Genomic DNA, 19,165 nt, shown 5'->3' with positions numbered 1-19,165 from the left:
GTTTTGCATAACTTTCCACATCTTGTCCCATGCCAAGACAGAACAAGTGATTTATATACACGATTTGACAACTGCCAGAAAGGAAAAAGTGATAAATGATATTTTCAATGATAATGAAGAAAAATGTAGGCCTCAAAATACTTCCTTCTTAAACCACCATTTCTTCTTCTGGAGACTGGTTCAATAACGTCATTTTACTGGTTGACTGGACTCAACCAAGGATCAATTTTCGCTTATCTGTGTAAACAATTTTAAAAAATAAAATAATAATAAATGAATGTATATGTTACATTCAATGTTGAATGCTGTCTGTAAATTGTCAGATTTTTAAGGTTATAGTTTCATTGTGAATTGTTTAATTGCCGGATTTACATGCAGATAGAAACATTCAGAATATTGTAATAAGAAAACACAAAGACAGTATTTTAGTTTCGTTAACGCTTATGTTTTGATTTGAAATGTTACCGAGCCTTGTAATGGCATATATATATATATATATATATATATATATATATATATATATATATATATATATATATATATATATATATATATATATATATATATATATATATATATATATATATATACACATACATATATACATACATATATATACATATATATAGATATATACATATATACATATATATACATAGATATATACATAGATATATACATATATATATATACATATACATATATGAATACATATATACACATATATATATATATATATATATATATATATATATATATATATATATATATATATATATATATATATATATATGTATGTGTGTATATATATATATATATATATATATATATATATATATATATATATATATATGTATGTGTGTGTATATATATATATATATATATATATATATATATATATATATATATATATATATATATATATATATATATATATATATATATATATATATATATATATATATATATATATATATATGGGCCAAGTGAAGCAGAATATCCTCCCAGCCGAAGCAAGCACATTTGGCCAGTTCGCCGAAAAGGAAAAGGGCCAGAGCGAGGAATCTCAAAACGACAGGGACAAGGTCTTTCGTCCACCAGAACAGAGGCACTACAAGGCTCGTTAAAGAAGCAAGGAAATCTTGTTATGACGACCTTGGAAGAATACAGATAAGTAACTGAAGAGCTCTCTTCTCTCATCATTTCACCCTTTTTGGTTTTCTGTCGATCTTGAGTAAATGATGACCAGCCACCACAACTCAGTCAACGACGCAGACTACGAATCAGTCGGCGATAAGAAGATCACCCAGTCGGCGACCCAAGAGACGTCGACGAGACAGTCTGCGATCCAGAAGAAGGCACAGTCGACGGTCTAGTTGGTGACTATGCGGCGACAAAAAGCCACGATTACGATGGTATACCGCTGGGGTAGAAATCTGTCACACTCAGGAGAGTCACTCCTCAAGTAAGGGGACTATGGATAGGAGCGCGTAAACAGCCAGGAAGACACATCGTTCACATGAGATGTTTTCAATCCTAAATTCTTGGACAGAAGAAGAAATCTAACTGTAGTTAGGTGTTTCACTAAGTGGTCAAGCAAAGCAACTGCCGGTAGTATAAGTTAATGAATTTTACGCCGAAATGGTTGAGACTCTGAAACAGATTCTCACCACCAAACCAGACCTAGGTATACCAAGTTCGGCTAAGGAGTAGAGCTCGCAAGAATGGAGAAGCGTTACCAGAGGATGCGCAGGCAATACGACGGCTTGCGACTTTAACCTACCCAGATGCGAGTTATGTTTTGGTCGACAAGCTCGCAGAGGATGCCCTTGATGATTCTGACATGCGCTTAAAGGTACGGCATTCGAGACCTTCTACGATAAATGATGCCGTACAGATACCAGTCGGGTTAGAGGCGTTTGCTAGAGCTGAGCTACAACGACAAGGAGAGAAAAGTCATGTCCGTGGTGTGTGGGCACAGGAAGAAGAACAAAGGTCAGCGATCAGACAATTGAGAGAGCAAATGATGGAGCTGACGAGATTCGTCGCTGAACTTAAGAGGGAAAAGTAAGCAGTACCAAGCAATCGAGACCGGTCCCAGAGCGACGCAGCAACATACGCCTTGATGGACTTGCTTGATTCTGGTGCGGCAGCTAGGACATTTAAAGAAAGATTACCATGCTAAGAATTTATGTAACGATAGTTCGCAACCGATCCCACTGTCGACGGGTCGCATGAGATACGATAGGAACGAAAGGCAAAGACGTATGAAGGACTAGGCATCTCGTCGACTTGGAAACCGATCGCTGTATACGGGACGTCGGGTTGTATGTAGTAGGCACCATTGAAGGCACTGTTGTAAAACTCCTGATTGGTACGTGTACTACCGTAGCTATCCTATATAGATACGTATCACGGAGGATCAAACCGGAGAAAAGGCCAAATCTGATTCCTGTGAGAGGAAAGGTATTCCTCGATCTCGATGACAGTAGACCTATCTAGGTCAATGAGGAGGGACAGTCTGCCTCGATGACGGTAGAATTGCGTAGTCAATGGGAAGGGAAAGTTTGAAACATGCCTTCATGTGGTTCGTCGACGACACAAAATGCGTATTGCTGATATCCCAGCAGAGGGAGTTCTTGGATTGTATTTTCTCAAGATTAACTCGTGTCGACTCAGTATTAAAATTGGTAATAGCAGAACTCCGACTCAGCGCCAGAAGAGGAAAGAGTTGCCTTTAAGCGGCGCAGCAGTTGGAAACGATAAGAACGGAAGAATTGAGCGGCCCCAGAAAACGGACAGAAACCACCAAAGGAATACAATCAACTTAGGCGACGAAATACGGCAAGAAAAAGGAAAGATGCTGAGCAAAATGAAGAACCAGCAGAAAATAAGTTTCCCCCGATGAAACTTTCCAGCAAAAAGAAAAGACAACTCCTCCAGAGGAAGCAGAGAGAGAAGGGAACAAGAAAGAACAACAACATTGTGAAGACGAAATATGACAAATTGGAAGCTGATAACCCCAAAATGGTGAAATGTCTTGAAAGAATAATTTAATAATGAAATGCAAATACAATTAAATACAAATATAACAGGAAGTAGGCAAGTATGAGAGAGAGAGAGAGAGAGAGAGAGAGAGAGAGAGAGAGAACTACACACCAAAACAATGTACAAATAGATGAAATAAATGTAAACCTGATAAGAATTTGATCTTCAAAGCCTGCTAAATCGAAAAATAAGTTAAATACAACAATATATAAATATTCAAAGGTTCCCTTAAAGATTAAAGAAACTAAAAAGACATCGGGATGAAGATGACACGACTCATGAAACTGGTAAGTGGAAGAAAGGAAAGGAAAGCCGACCAACAGGAAATACCTGAAGGGAGTTAAGTCGTCTAACTATGACAACTTGGTTGCTTAAAAAATAAAAACCGATAGTCTTCAATAAAATGATATTTTAAGTTGAAATGTTTAAACATTTGTTTATTTAAAAAGCTATCAAGGGGAAATTTCTAAAATTTTAACCAGCCATACATGCTGGGAAGGACTTAAAAGATGAGAAGTCCAGAAGTAACACGTATTTTCTTTATCTTTCTTTTGTTTTCACTCTTCCAGTGGGATAGCGTTATGTTAATTGAATTTGCGGTGTTTGTTAGTTTTTTCTTCATTATATGCTATGGATAATTGTATTTTGGACTTGGTCTTGTCCAAAAGAACGCACATGTTGACATGTTGTTGCTGAACAGAGACACTGATGACAATTTTATTATGTAAACAAATAAAACATAGTTAATATTTCCTTTAAATATGGGTTAAATAGTGGGATCATTTTAGTTGGAGATAAGGACATTGTGTTTACCATGTTCTTTATTATAATTTTAGTAACATGACCTTCTAGAATGGAATTTTCGATTAAGTAATATCTTTTCTAGAAAATGCTAATTGTTATAAAAGTCAAAAGAGGGTTCTATAATATTGTCTACTGGAAAAATTATTTATTCGTGCAATAACAAATGTAGCAGATATCAGTCTTATTGTTGTGTTCGGTATTTGGTTTGGGCTGGAATTATTTATTCAAATTATTTTTCTCTGGAATTACAAAGTGCTCAATACTATTCTTGGACAGAGACATTAACGGGGTATTATAGTGAATTCAAACAAGGACATCTTGGATTATATTATTCTGAGTCATCAAAAGACTGTTGTCACCACGTCACATGCTACGACAGGCACGTCAACGCCTTCGTCGCTGGATTTTATTTCGAACACCACTAAAATTTCATTAGAACTTTATTTTTTAGGACTGATGATAAATCTTTTGGACTATTTTGGGATTTCATTCGCAATATTGTAAGTTCTTTTTAAAATTTCACTCTATATTCTAGGGAAATGAATTATTTGTTGAATTTTACAAAACTTGTTGGTGTCCGCTCTTTTCTATTACTTAAGAAGACAATAGAGTCGTAATTCTAGTCTTGCTGTTCTGCTCTAAATGTTAATTGTTCTATGCGGGTATGATTTCGTTGATGTCTTTGTACAAGCCTTTCATTTTACCTATGGGAAGACCTTGGTTAGGTCGAACGTATGGAAATGTATTGTTCTCGCCCCATTTACTAACATCATTGTGTGTGTATGTGTGTTTGTGTATGTATGTATGTATGTGAGTGTGTATATAAGACTATTCTACTATATTCATATTTACATGACAACAGGACCGCTCCGGTGGCTTAGTGGTTAGAGCGTCCGTTTTTATGCGAGAGGTCGTAGGTTTGATCCCCGGCCGAGTCATACCAAAGACTTACAAAAATGGTACTAACAGTTGCCTCGCTTGGCGTTCAGCATTAAGAGGTTAGTGTTAGGACTGGTCGACCTGGTGTCAGGATAATGTGACTGGATGGGACATCATGCAACATGTCTGCGGCATAATACCCAAGTGCTTACACACACACACACACACAACAGTCCACTGTACGTTTCTCTGATGGTTCTCACACTCGATCTGTTAACCCTTACACCTAAGTTGCCAAGTAAGTGCCCACGGCTAATGGCTAACCACATTAAATGAACCATGCTATGGGCATCACGTACCGTACATCCAATAATTCTGTCAAATAGGTTGGTGATAAATGTGCAATTTTGTCACTCAACGAGAATATTTTGGCAGCATTAGATGCTAGCTTTGTTATGTATAACGTTATAGCCCGCTTACTATTTGATAATAGCATGTCTCGTCAAACCAGCGAGACTAATCTATGATTGTTCTAAGTCATAACGAGGGTCAAGCTTATGGTAGGATAATAAACATTCATACTTTGTACCTTGTAGTTGTTCATTTGTGCATTAAATGTTTTTCACTCCGCTTCCTTCTACAAAAGAAAACGTACACATACATGCATACCTATACTTGAATTTTCGTATAGATATGTATTTTTCAGAAGATGATAAATGTGTAACACGATTAAAATTAAAAGACCGTACCTTGACCTTTCAACGTTGAGTAGGATTCTTTCAAATTAAAACTTCTTGCAAAGTTTTGCATATTTTATTTGTGAAACTACATTACAAACTAAGGTGGAAACAATCATCTAGTTTGTTAGATGTTGGACAGTAGGTTCAATCCATTACACTGTGTTCAGACCATAACACCGTGTTCAATCTAACAATGTGTTCAAGTCCATGACGTTGTGTTTAATCTATAGCACTGTGTTCAGACCATAACACTGGTAAATCTGCAACACCGTTTTCAATATATAACATTGTGTTTAGTCTACAACACAGTGTTCAGTTCATAACAATGTGGTGAATCTATAACACTGTGTTCAGTCCATAACACTGTGTTCAATATATAATACTGTGTTCATTGTATAACACTGTGTTCAGCCTACAACACTGGTAAATCTGTAACACCGTTTTCAATCCATAACACTGTTTTCAGTCTATAACGCAGTGTTCAGTTCACAACAATGTGTTCAATCTATAACACTGTGTTCAGTATGTAACACTGTATTCAATCCATAACACTGCGTTCAATGTATAATACTGTGTTCATTCTATAGCACCGTGTTCAGCCTATAACGCTGGTAAATATGTAACACCGTTTTCAAACTGTAACATTGTGTTCAGTCTGTAACATTACATGGGAAAATCTGAAATACAAAATGTTGTTACTATTTAGAACAATAATTTGCTTAAAGTTTATTTTAAATTTAACTATGTTAATGAGTTTTCTTAACTGTGTTAATATGCGGTGTTTACTGTGTTAATGGACTGTGTTATCTGTGTTAATGGACTGTGTTAACTGTGTTAATGGACTGTTTATTGTGTTAATGGACTGTGTTTACTGTGTTAACTGTGTTAATGGACTGTGTTAACTGTGTTAATGTGCGGTGTTTACTGTGTTAATGGACTATGTTAACTGTGTCAATGGACTGTGTTAACTATGTTAATGGACTGTTTACTGTGCTAATGGACTGTGCTGGCTGTGTTAATAGACTTCAATAAGACGTAATTCGTAATATTTGAATTTAGCTGAAGCAGAATCTAAACACAAGAGGCAAGGATGTCTCTGTTACAATAATGTGTCTATAACTCTGGTTAGAAACACATAAGGAATACTGAAAAACAAGAAACAAATAAAGAATTAATAAAGAAAGAAAGAAAGAAAGAAAGAAAGAACGAAAGAAGGGAAGACAAACCTTGTATGATTACAAAGCATGTACGCTACGATTTACCAATCATGAATCCTAGTAATTTCCAACCAGATTTTTAAAACATTTCTTGAATCGTATATTGATGACAAATATATAGGAAATTTAACAAACTTTTAGAGCCCTCTTTTAATCAAGACAAATCTCCTTGGGAAATATTTTCTTCTTGGGAACGGTCTTAAATTCACGTTTTTCTTAAAAAATTTTTTTGTTGTATGTTTTAATCATCGGGGCCTATTTAAGTTTCTGAGAAGTGCTATGCTAGGGCATACAGCAGTGACAATCCTGGTCAACAAAGCGCTTTATCCATTTGAATTTGTGACAAAATCTGATCATCATCTGAACAGAGCTTTAATAGAGACAAATTACCTTTAAAGACCACCTTCATTAACATCTTCATTTTTGAGTCTTTGTATCGCCTTCTGTTTGCCCTGGTGTTCTTAATGTAACATTAGAATGAGCTGATTCCTGTGATGATGGACCTGATTGAGGGAAACTTAACTAGAGTACAGCCTGCATGAAAAAACCTCCTTGATTTCCTCAGTCAAACTTGGAAATTCATAAAGCCAGATTCGACAGTCACTAAGCTCGTGCTGTCTAATTAAAACATATATATCTATATATTAGATGTCTTACGTTATTTAACCTGTATCATGTATTCGGATAATATTTTGAACAGAGTTAAAAGAAATTCTTCATTAACTTTTCAGATTGTTATCAATTATATTATCTTCATTGAATTGTAGTTTTTACTTAGAAGCCTGCTACGGGATCATTTTTCTGTCTGGATTCTTTGAAAGTGGTTATTCCTTCTGCATTGTCTCTGCTCCTAAAACGGTCATCAATGCTAGGGCGAAACAATTACAAATCAGAAATAACATTGGCTGGTATAACGTTCCCAAAAAATGTTACAAAAATCGTCTGTGTTGAAAATGGTCATTATCAATAAGCAAAATTTATGTAAAAAATAATCATGCTAAACTGTGGTAGGTCTTCGAAAAATATAAATACCGAGAATTTTACCGCCTCAAATATGACGGTCATGAATAAAGGAAACATCAAACAGGGTTGCATGACATAACGGAATTGGCACCTATGGTGAAAAGAGATTGAGAATACTTCCGAGTCCAAACCAATGGAGTGAAGCTCATTTTCTTTCCCTGCTGGATAGTTCATGTTATAATAAGAAAAGACGTCTTGCTTGTTATACACGTGTCTTATCTTCTGCACCCCTTTGTTTAACAGTTAACGGCTGCTGATGATGATAATGATGATGATGGAGGGAAGGGAAAGGAAATCACGTGAAACTTTAGATTTTCCCAGACGGATGTGCTCGCAGCAGCTTATCTCTGCACATCTGTGGCAAGGGAGATTGTTTTCTTTCATTTCTGATAGACAATGCAATTAGAATTAGTATTCATGTAAGGAGTCAAATTGATCATTGCGGAAAGATGCTTGGGATAATTAGCCCCACGTGATTTTCGTGCGCCTATAATACGCTGAGTATGTCAAGTTCAATTTTAGTTGTCTTTACATATAACAGAGCTTATGTGTAAAGCATGCTGTTTCTCAGAAATATAACCAAATGAACTTATTCCCCTCTTTCTGCGTGTATCCAGAGGGAATTTCAAAATTCACTGGATGTTACGCTAAGCATTATTTAAATATTCATATAGTAGAGTATGTATGTATGTATGTATGTATGTATGTATGTATGTATGTGTGTGTGTGTATATGTATGTGTATATGTATGTGTGTATGTATGTATGTATGTATGTATGTATGTATGTATGTATGTATGTATGTATGTATGTATGTATCTATGTTTGTATGTATGTGTGTGCATATGTATGTGTATATGTATGTATGTATGTATGTATGTATGTATGTATGTATGTATGTATGTCTGTATATGGGGGTTTGGGGTGTATGTATGTAGGTATGCATGCATGCATGCATGTATGTATATATGTATGTATGTACGTACGTACGTACGCACGTACGTGTGTGTATGCATGTATGTATGTATGTATGTATGTATGTATGGATGCATGCATGCATGCATGCATGCATGCATGTATGTATGTATGTATGTATGTATGTATGTATGTATGTATGTATGTATATGTATGCATGTATATATGTATGTATATATGTATGTATGTACGTATGTGTGTGTATGTATGTATGTATATGTATATGTATGCATGTATGCATGTATGTATGCATGTATGTATGTATGTATGTATGTATGTATGTGTGTGTGTATGTAGGTAGGTAGGTAGGTATATATGTATGTATGTATGTATGTATGTATGTATGTATGTATGTATGTATGTTTAGGGATAAACGCTGCATATTAGATATTACTCATTATGTATAAAGGCTTAAAAATAATGAATTGCAAAAACAATTCGAAATATTAACTCTTCCATATAAAGGTAAACATGTAGTGCTAGAAAGACAATGATACAAGCAAAAGACGTTAAACACTTTAAACTGTATATAAATAAAATGTACAGGTAGCAATTATTAGGGAATTGTACATAAGAAGGACTCTTGTATCTTTTATTATGTTACGTTTGCATTTTGTCAAACACTTCAATTTCAGTGGTAAGTAAATCTTGCATGTAGTTCGCAGTCCCATAATGCTTCATTAAAAGTGATCGGTTGGTCATGCGCAATAAATTGCGTCTTATACAATGCACAAAGCGTTGACCAAGCTGGCGTATTTGGCTATTTATTATTGTAAAATATTGTTTCCGATAATATGCAGTAACGAAAATGCCTTATGGGAGGAATGACGTCATATATCAATCAAAAGATCAGGCTTTAGGATTTGAAGTACTTATACTTTGGACCAATTTTAACTCAAATCAGATACAACGAAACTTGTGTTCCTTAGAATTTTTAAATAACGAACAAAAATGTGCCTGTTTAAACTATATTAATTTTATCTTGATCATGCAGCGTATATAAAAGCCCTAATGGAGACAAATTATATCCAAGAATTTAAAATCTTGAAGCATTAGGAGTTACTGGAATCAAATTATATACATGGCCTGATGAACGCATTAGGGATTTACATGTGTATAGAAAGGCCTTAATGGAGACAAATAATTTCCTTGGCCTGATCAAAGCATTAGGGATTTACAGGTGTATAGAAAGGCTTTAATGGAGACAAATAATTTCCTTGGCCTGCTCAAAGCATTAGGGATTTACAGGTGTATAGAAAAGCCTTAATGGAGACAGATAATTTCCTTGGCCTGCTCAAATCATTAGGGGTTTACAGGTGTATAGAAAGGCCTTAATGGAGACAAATAATTTCCTTGGCCTGATCAAAGCATTAGGGATTTACAGGTGTATAGAAAGGCCTTAATGTAGACAAATAATTTCCTTGGAATGCTCAAATCATTAGGGGTTTACAGGTGTATAGAAAGGCCTTAATGGAGACAAATAATTTCCTTGGCCTGATCAAAGCTTTAGGGTTTAACAGGTACACTAGTTTAATGCCTTTACATATAAAGATGAAGTAAATTCGTGCATTTCATTCATGGAGAAGAAGGTCTAAACGTTTTCTAGTTCATACTTAATCTATAAAATGAAAAAAATCCAAATCAAACTTTCTTATGTATTGACCCTTCGCAACTTATGTTTGCTTCTATTATTTTCACTCCTGCCAAGTCGTGGGGGGATTAGGTAGGATCGTGTTATCACACTGGGACATTACGATATCTATTATATCAAAACTTATTATATAAATCGCGTTCCATCAAACCGTCCAAGATTTTCTATGGCGGTACGTCATCATGAATTTTCTTAATTGAGTTCACAGCAATAAACTCTGGTATCACAGGGTGGAAATCGATACAGTCGACAAGAATATATCCTACTATTAGTGACCATATTCAAAGTATTCACTTTGATCGAGGTTCACCAATCAGGAGATATGCACGAGTCAGGTGTGATGTTCTGTACGTAATCGACGCATTACCACATTAGATGTGTATTTTCTTCAATATAATGTGATAAAGCTCTCCAGTGACGGGTTTAATGTTCCAATGCTTATAGAGCTTTCATTCAAATATTTTGCCAAATATATAAAACATGCAGATTTAAATAATACCCACAACATACGGAATCTTCCATTCCGAACGGGTGACTGCAAGCAACTTTGGGACCGCTCCGGTGGCTCAGTGGTTAGAGCGTCCGCCCCTGATGCGGGAGGTCGCGGGTTCGAACCCCGTCCGAGTCATACCAAAGACTTATAAAAATGGTACTTACAGCTGCGTTAGGCGCTCAGCATTAAGAGGTTAGTGTTAGGAATGGTCGGCCTGGTATCAGAACAATGTGACTGGGTGGGATATCATGCTACATGTCTGCGGCATGATGCCCCAGTGCTAGACATCACTATAAACTGCCACACTGCAAACATTGTAGCGATATGACTGAAAATTGTTAAAGCTATGTTAAAAATTCAAATCACACACACACACACGCGCACGCGCACAAGCAGCTTTGGCTGCTTTATTTGACCTGTCATTGGCTTAATTCCAAGGTGAACAGTACACGTTTGTTTTTTTTTCCAACCATAATATCGTATATAGCCGCTATCGTTTGTTTTTCTTCTTATGTATGTTATTGATAAGCAATAAGTTGCACAACGTATTTTGATATACCGACGTGCCTTACGATTTAGGAGAGCAAGGGAAAGGTCTTCAAGAGAGCAGAGTAGGTTCTCAAAACAGCAAAGAGGAAGTTATCGAAAGAGAAAAGAGCAGGTCCTCAAGAGAGTAAAGAGTGAGTCATCAAGAGTGCAAAGAAAAACAACCTTGAGTAATTAACAAATCAGAGATGACCACACCTTCTAATTAGCATATGATTTTCTTTAAAATCAATATTTTCTTCTCAATATGTTTTCACTTTGTTAAAAGGAAAGGTTTAGCTCACAGTTAAAATGTCCAAAACAAATTGAGCGAAACAGGGTGAAGATACAACACTTTCAATGTGCATATGTTAAATAATGAAATTTGACAAGGTGTCAAACCATTAATTACCCAGGCCGCTTTGTAGTATGACAAGATCGGCCCTCCTGAAGTTATTATGTCAGAACAGAGCTTGACAAACATAGCTTGACATTAGAATGGGTCGTCGTTCGTTAGAGTTTTGAATAGGCAATAACGGAAGTAAGTCGTCGGTTGCAAGGTGTAGCTCATGCTTTTCAACTGTTTGTCTCCAGGGCGTTAGATGGCGCTCTAATTCATCAACTCTATAGTTCAGGTTGGTAGACGGTTGCTGTGTTATGCCAGGCAATCACCAGTGTCAGTCAGACCATCACAGCAATCGTGAGATGCATTATGGGTAATATAAATGATCAGATATATATGTATATGAGTGTTTTTAATAAACTCTTTATCAAAGCTAGTAATGTGAAAACTGCCAAGATGGTTTAGATTCGACTAAATACTACCAGCGTCAAAATATGTGATATTAATGATATGATATGATATTATAGTCAGTGTTCTATCACACCACTAAAATAAGGAATAAAAAACTGAGTGTGAAAATAAATTTGATGTGCATGTAACTCTTACCTGAAAGCAGAAAGATGCCGTGAAATGATAAGTGAATCTGTTTTTATGGGTTCCCCAGAAACCTTGAATAACTTTTAACTTATTGGTTTTAAATTGCGCCATAAAAACACATATGAAGAAAGAGTGTACAACATATAACAGAAAATGAGCGTGCACTATAATGAAAATATTGCCATGAAAACCCAGTACGCTTTGGTGTAAAACGATTAGCTACACTGTGGATTCGTTCCATTTGAAATGTTTGGTATAGCGGGGACAATCGGTTTTGTCTTTCATCACTTGGTGATTGTGAACAAATCACAAAATCTGGTGACAAAATAGCACTTTATATGAATTTAGTGCAAAATTTTCCAAAATCCTTAAAACCCTTTTTTTTCCTTCTGTTTAAAATGGTATTTTATGCATTAATTATTAATACCCGTATATATTTGGCGGAGGAGGAGGAATAGTAGTGATAGCATGTTGAGACATGTTTTTACGTTTTGCCTAATAAATTTAATTACAGTTGAGTCAACGCGTAAGTTTTAATTGGGATTCCAAAATAGTGAATTTAGAGTCTATTAAGAAAAGGATAACCCCCGTCATTGAAAATTTTCATTCACTTAAGAATCATCTGTTAGTCCATAAAGAGAATAATACATCACATGGGTCGCAGAAACTGTGGTGGCCATGTCCATCCATACAGACGATTGATATTTAAGTTTAATAACTTCCTATTCGATACGTCATTTTTTAGAGCAAAATTCATGGTCTTACTTTGCCCAATATTTTGGATCCAGTCTTCCTACAGAAGAATCTAATATCACTTAAAGTTTCAGAACTTTTATCTCAAGCTTATTAGTTACTGAAAATGCCCACGGTAGAAGATTTGTAGTCTTGCAACTTTTTGAACTCATTTATTTCCACGTAGATTGAAGATTCGCCATTTAGGATCCAGCATAATTGTTTTTAAAGTAAAATAATTAATCTCCTGGGAAATTTATTTTCTTTCATTTACTTTGATAATCAACCTCACGGGCACAGGCACTCTGTAATTTCATTGCAAAAACCTTACTGATAATTATTCGGAACTGTTATAAATATTACATTTCCATCACACGCCCTAACTAGAGACGGGGAAAATAAGTATGACTTCTGTAATCAAGGCTTCGTCTGAACTTGGAAATTCAGAGTGTTGTTTTTTTAGGCTGATGCGGTCAAACTGTCAAAATAAATCTCTGTTGGAGTTGCGTATGTATTTGCTATCACTCGTTCGACACCATCTCAAGCATCCATGCTCCAGAGTCAAAATCAACACACACACACACACACACACTGAAATTAAACATGACATTCGAATGGTTCACTTTCTCTTAGAAACAGATTTACAAAATTTGTGCGAAATTCAGTTAGCCGTTCTGTTACACCGGAAATATAGTGACTGATCGAACTCAGATTGCCGGCATGTTAGCATCACCTAGTTGCTTCTGGTCTTTTCCAAAGCTTTGTTGGTGACAGGTTGGTGTTGCCGTGTCTCTCTCTGTCTCTCTCTCTCTCACTCCCTCCCTCCCTCCAACGACCGCTCCGGTGGCCTAGTGGTTAGAGCGTCCGCTTCGGATGCGGGATTTCGTGGGTTCGATCCCTGGCCTAGTCATACCAAAGACTTACAAAAATGGTAATAATAGCTGCCTCGCTTGGCGCTCAGCATTAAGAGGTTAGTGTTATGACTGGTCGACCTGGTGTCAGGATAATGTGACTAGGTGGGACATCATGATACATGTCTGCGGCATGATGTCACAGTGCTAGACATCACTTTAAACGCCACACTGCAGACATCGTAGCCATATGACTGAATTTTTTTTAAAGATACCTTAAAAATCAAAATCACTTACACACACACACCTCCCTCCCTCCCTCTCTTTCTCTCTCTTCCTCTAGCCTCATCGAGTCATCTACCTTATTGGTTCTAGGCTGCTCTCCTTTCCACTTTGCAGTACAGGTATGGAGCTATTTTTCCTTCCAAATAAAATATAATCCCCAACATGAATACGTGTCAAGTTTTTTCCCTGCTGAGATCTAATAATATTCTCACTCTTTTGATCGTCTTATCGTAATTCAACAGAATTAAGCTAATGGTCAGTTCGCAACCAAATACACACTCACAACCTTATTACCATAAATTAATGTCTTTTCTAGCTGATCCTCACATTCCTTCTGGAACTATGACATAATTAGAACTTAGAAACCAGGTCAAGTCATACCAAAAACTTTTTTTTTTTTAAGTACTAGCAGCTGCCTCGATTGGCACTCAGTATTAAGAGGTTAATGCTAGGGCCGGTCAGCCGGTGCCAGGATAATGTAACTGGATGGGATGTATGCTACATGTCTGCTGCATGACGCCCGAGTGCCAGACATCACTATAAAACTGTCAAACTGCAGAAATCGTAGCGATATGACTGAACATTTTTTAAAGCTACGTTAGAACCCAAATCAACACACACACACACACACACACACACACACACACACACACACACACACACCTCTTTCTCTTAGATAAACAATTATATCCACTATGTACTATAAATCACTAGCTGAACTATATCAGTCGACACATGTTCCCAACGCTAACACCATCTAGTCTCGGTTAAAAAGAATTCACAACTTAATTATACAAACGAATTGATGGACTCCAATCCTTGTTCTAACTACGTTCCTTGCTAATTTGCGATTCGTTGACATACATTTCCAGACAAAGAAAAATCAATTCTCGGAATTCATGATACAAATCATTTAAGACATGTGATTTACTTCTCACAATTCGTATCAGAAGAAATGCGTGAAATCTTTCGGATACATTATTCTTATAACATTCAAGACAAATAAATTAATTTTCACCATGCGTGTCAGCGAAAAGCATGAAAAGACAACGCTACATGATTTCTATTACATTCAAGACAAATAAATTAATTTTCACCATGCGTGTCAGCGAAAAGCATGAAAAGACAACGCTACATGATTTCTATTACATTCAAGACAAATAAATTAATTTTCACCATGCGTGTCAGCGAAAAGCATGAAAAGACAACGCTACATGATTTCTATTACATTCAAGACAAATAAATTAATTTTCACCATGCGTGTCAGCGAAAAGCATGAAAAGACAACGCTACATGATTTCTATTACATTCAAGACAGATGAACGTACGATTTTTTTCTGAACTCAAGGAAAATTGAAGTAATAATTTAAAACGAATAAATTCAACAAATAATTAAAAGCTTACATAAATGAACATATTGTATGCATTTGTGGCAAACTTTGTGCTTTATTGAGACTCACTCTTACGGTGCAGCTGAATTTCTTTCTTTTCGTGTCATCAACTTTCCGATATGCCTTTTGGACAATCTAACTGGAAAAACTTGTTATTTCCCGGAGCTAAATTGTGGCTCCCCTCAGAAACTGACTGACTAATTTCGCGAATGAGACTACTTAAAATTTTTAATTTCACACACACACACACACACACACACACACACACACACTTGTTTAGCTTATCCAGTCAGGATTACTTTCTTTCACCGCTAACATTATTTAACATTTTCATCGAAGTCAGAATAGCTCTCTCTAGACCGTCTTTATTAATAACCATTCATGAAAATATAATTTTATGACACCTGTTTCAAATGGACCAAGATTTCCCCAAAACGTGGCTCTGGTTTCTCTTTGTTTTGTCATCTTCCGCAACATTACCTGGCGTCGACATCCCTGACTCACCGTTAACGAACGGAATCTAATTAAAATTCACTTATGCTCCTTCCCCCCCCCCCACACACACAACTGAGGTTAACCATTACAAGCTGCTAATTCATTGCGAGCATAGTCCATGCGTCAGTCTTAATGGTTACGTGTGACACTGATGACGACAGAATGTAGTGCGAAAAAAAGTATTGTACCAGGACGATGTCAGAATTCCCTCAGAATTCAGTTCTACGAAAACCGCGATTGCTCCACAGCAGCAAGTTCATCTTCTGAGGGCTGTAAGCATGCATTCAATAATACAAGTTAAATTTACTTGTATAAAGGCTTAGACTATTTAAATGTTTTGTCTTTTTCTTTTAAATCTGCGCTGTGAGTAAATGTATTGCAAAATAGAGACGTTTTCTAATATTGACGTTTTCTTGAAGGTATATATGATGAAACTAGTCATGACACTTCACCCACTCCATGCTTCCTTTGGTCCACCATAGAAAAGGTATATATGGTGAAACCATTCATGACGCTTCACCCACTCCATGCTTCCTTTGATCCACCATAGAAAAGGTATATATGGTGAAACCAGTCATGACACTTCACCCACTTAGTGCTTCCTTTGGTCCACCACAGAAAAGGTATATATGGTGAAACCAGTCATGATACTTCACCCACTCCATGCTTCCTTTGGTCCACCATAGAAAAGGTATATATGGTGAAACCAGTCATGACACTTCCTCCACTCCATGCTTCCTTTGGTCCACCATAGAAAAGGATTTGTTATATCAAGGACATCAAGGTTTCTCTTTAATGGAGATCTCCTTTCTTCAGTGCATCGTGGTTTACATCTAACAACGGCATTTTAATTTAGTTTATTTTGTTGTTTCATCACCACAGTATTTCAGAGGCAATTAGTAGGTGTGAGATACTCTTTGATTATTTCTTCATTAGGTGCAGGCCCGGCCCTAGGGCAAGGCGAACAAGGCCACCGCCTTGGGCCCCGCTCTTTCAGGAAATCAACTCCGTAATACAATTTCTTTGCTTTGGGCCCCGCTCATCGCTTTTGCTGCCTTGGGCCCCGCATGCTGCATTGGGCGACGCACATCTTAGGGCCGGGCCTGGTTAGGTGCCTCTTTATACAAAGGTGAACACTTTTTCCATAATCAGACAGGTGCGAAACAAAAGCAGCAGAACATTTTCTGATTCTTGAATCGGAGAGGACAGAAAAATAATTTGTCATACGTCAGTAAAAATGGAAAATTAAAGTTTTTTTTTTTTTAAACCAAAGCAAGTTTCTAATTTCAAGTGTAATTAAAAGCACATTAACTAATGAGCATTAAAGCTTTTGGTGTTTGTTTATAACTCGAAAGGATAACGCAGTTTCGGTTTACAAGATGGTATCTCATAGTTAAGGAGAATTATGTGTTTGTCAAACACGCAGTTCCCAGTTTAGACCTCCACTCCGAGGCTCGCGCTTCTTGGGTAGGTTGCTGTGGGTAAGAACTGCGCCTATGCAACTTTCATTTAATTACGTGTATTTGTCATTTAGTTATGTGTATTTATCATTTAGTTATGTGTTTTGTTATTTAGTTATGTGTATTTGTCATTGAGTTGTGTGCATTTGTCATTTTGTACCTAGCAATTATGTAATATGTAGATTGTTAGTTTTTTTATCAATTAATGACCCAGGAGCTATGTTAGAAGCTTGTACAATTTCGTCTTTTCATCCTCAGGAAGGACATGATATACGTAAAGGTTGGGGTTTCTATGTCATAGCCTAAGGGTTATGTTTTAGGGGTAGGAAAAGACACCTGACCATTACCCAAGCGTCCCAAATTTACATTTGTTGACACCTGGACAATTCATCACTCGCGCCTGTTCTAGGACATGTAAGACATAGAACCCGGAAGCTTTTAGAAATGTATGTAAAATCACTTCTAGACCCGCCCCAAAAGGATATCATCAAACTTTAAAACGTGTAGGTGCAAGCCACATACATCAATGGCACGTGAAATGAGAGCGGGAAAATTCACACATATATACAGAAAAGCGGAAGGACTGTATAAGCGAGAAGAGATTGGGGGGGGGGAGAAAAAATTATGGAGACCTTGAAAATTAATGGGGAAAAAACTGCTGATAAAAATAAAATACTCAAATACATTGAGGAATACTACACCCAAATATATACGTCTCAAAAAATTGGAGACTACAAAATTGATGACTACCTAAAAAATATTCAGTGCGAGAGGATATCATCAGCACATAAAGACTTATGTGATGAGTTCATCTCGCAAAAAAAAATAGTGGAAAGTATTCGAAGCCTCACCAAAGTAAAATCCCCAGGTGGAGATGGACTCACCACGGACTTCTATGCGAAATTCTGTGGTGAGTTGTCGCTCATCTTAGAATGGTTGTATAATAATATTTTACTTAGAAATGATGTCATGACCGAGAGTATGAGGGAAGGGATAATAACACTACTGTATAAAGGAAAGGGGGATAGGGAAGATCTTAAAAATTGGAGGCCCATCTCCCTCCTAAATACGGACTATAAAATACTAAGCAAAATTTTAGCGAATAGGATAAACAAGGAAATGGGGAAAATAATAAATATAAATCAAACATGTGGTCCCAAAGGCAGAGATATACAAAATAATATATTAAGTATAAAAACAATTATTGAACATATAAATGATAGTGGACAAAAAGCTGCCATGGTACTTTTTGACCAAGAAAAAGCCTTTGATAGATTAGAACACAACTATATACAAAAAGTCTTAGAGAAATTTGGCTTTGGAAACAGATTTCAAATATGGACCAAAATCCTGTACAAAAAAATAGCTTCAAGAGTGCAGGTGAATGGAGCAAAGACGGGTAAATTTGATATTAAAAGATCGGTGAGGCAAGGTTGCCCACTATCTATGCTATTATATGTAATAGCGATTGAAATACTAAGCATGAGCATTAAACTAAATAAAGATGTTGAAGGTATTAAAATACCGAATATAAAAGAAGAAGTGAAAATGTTACAACACGCCGACGATTGTACAAACTTTATAAAGGATCATAATTCCTTTAAACACCTGATCCAAGAATTTGACAGATTTAGCAAAGCATCAGGATCACAGATTA

At 36.3% G+C, this 19,165-nt stretch overlaps 1 non-coding gene across 1 annotated transcript; it reads left to right on the top strand.

Annotated features, from left to right (window-relative positions):
* The first annotated feature begins 10,887 nt into the window (after window positions 1-10,887).
* Trnaq-cug (transfer RNA glutamine (anticodon CUG)) lies at window positions 10,888-10,964 on the top strand. The gene has a single exon. It is a non-coding gene; the product is annotated as a tRNA-Gln (tRNA).
* The last annotated feature ends 8,201 nt before the right edge of the window (window positions 10,965-19,165 follow it).

This window comes from Sinohyriopsis cumingii, chromosome 17 (assembly GCF_028554795.1).
Source record: "Sinohyriopsis cumingii isolate HCF-2022 chromosome 17, ASM2855479v2, whole genome shotgun sequence".
Lineage (NCBI taxonomy): Eukaryota > Metazoa > Mollusca > Bivalvia > Unionida > Unionidae > Sinohyriopsis > Sinohyriopsis cumingii.
Note: the sequence above shows the minus strand (reverse complement) of the source record. Positions and strands in the feature narration are given on the sequence as shown.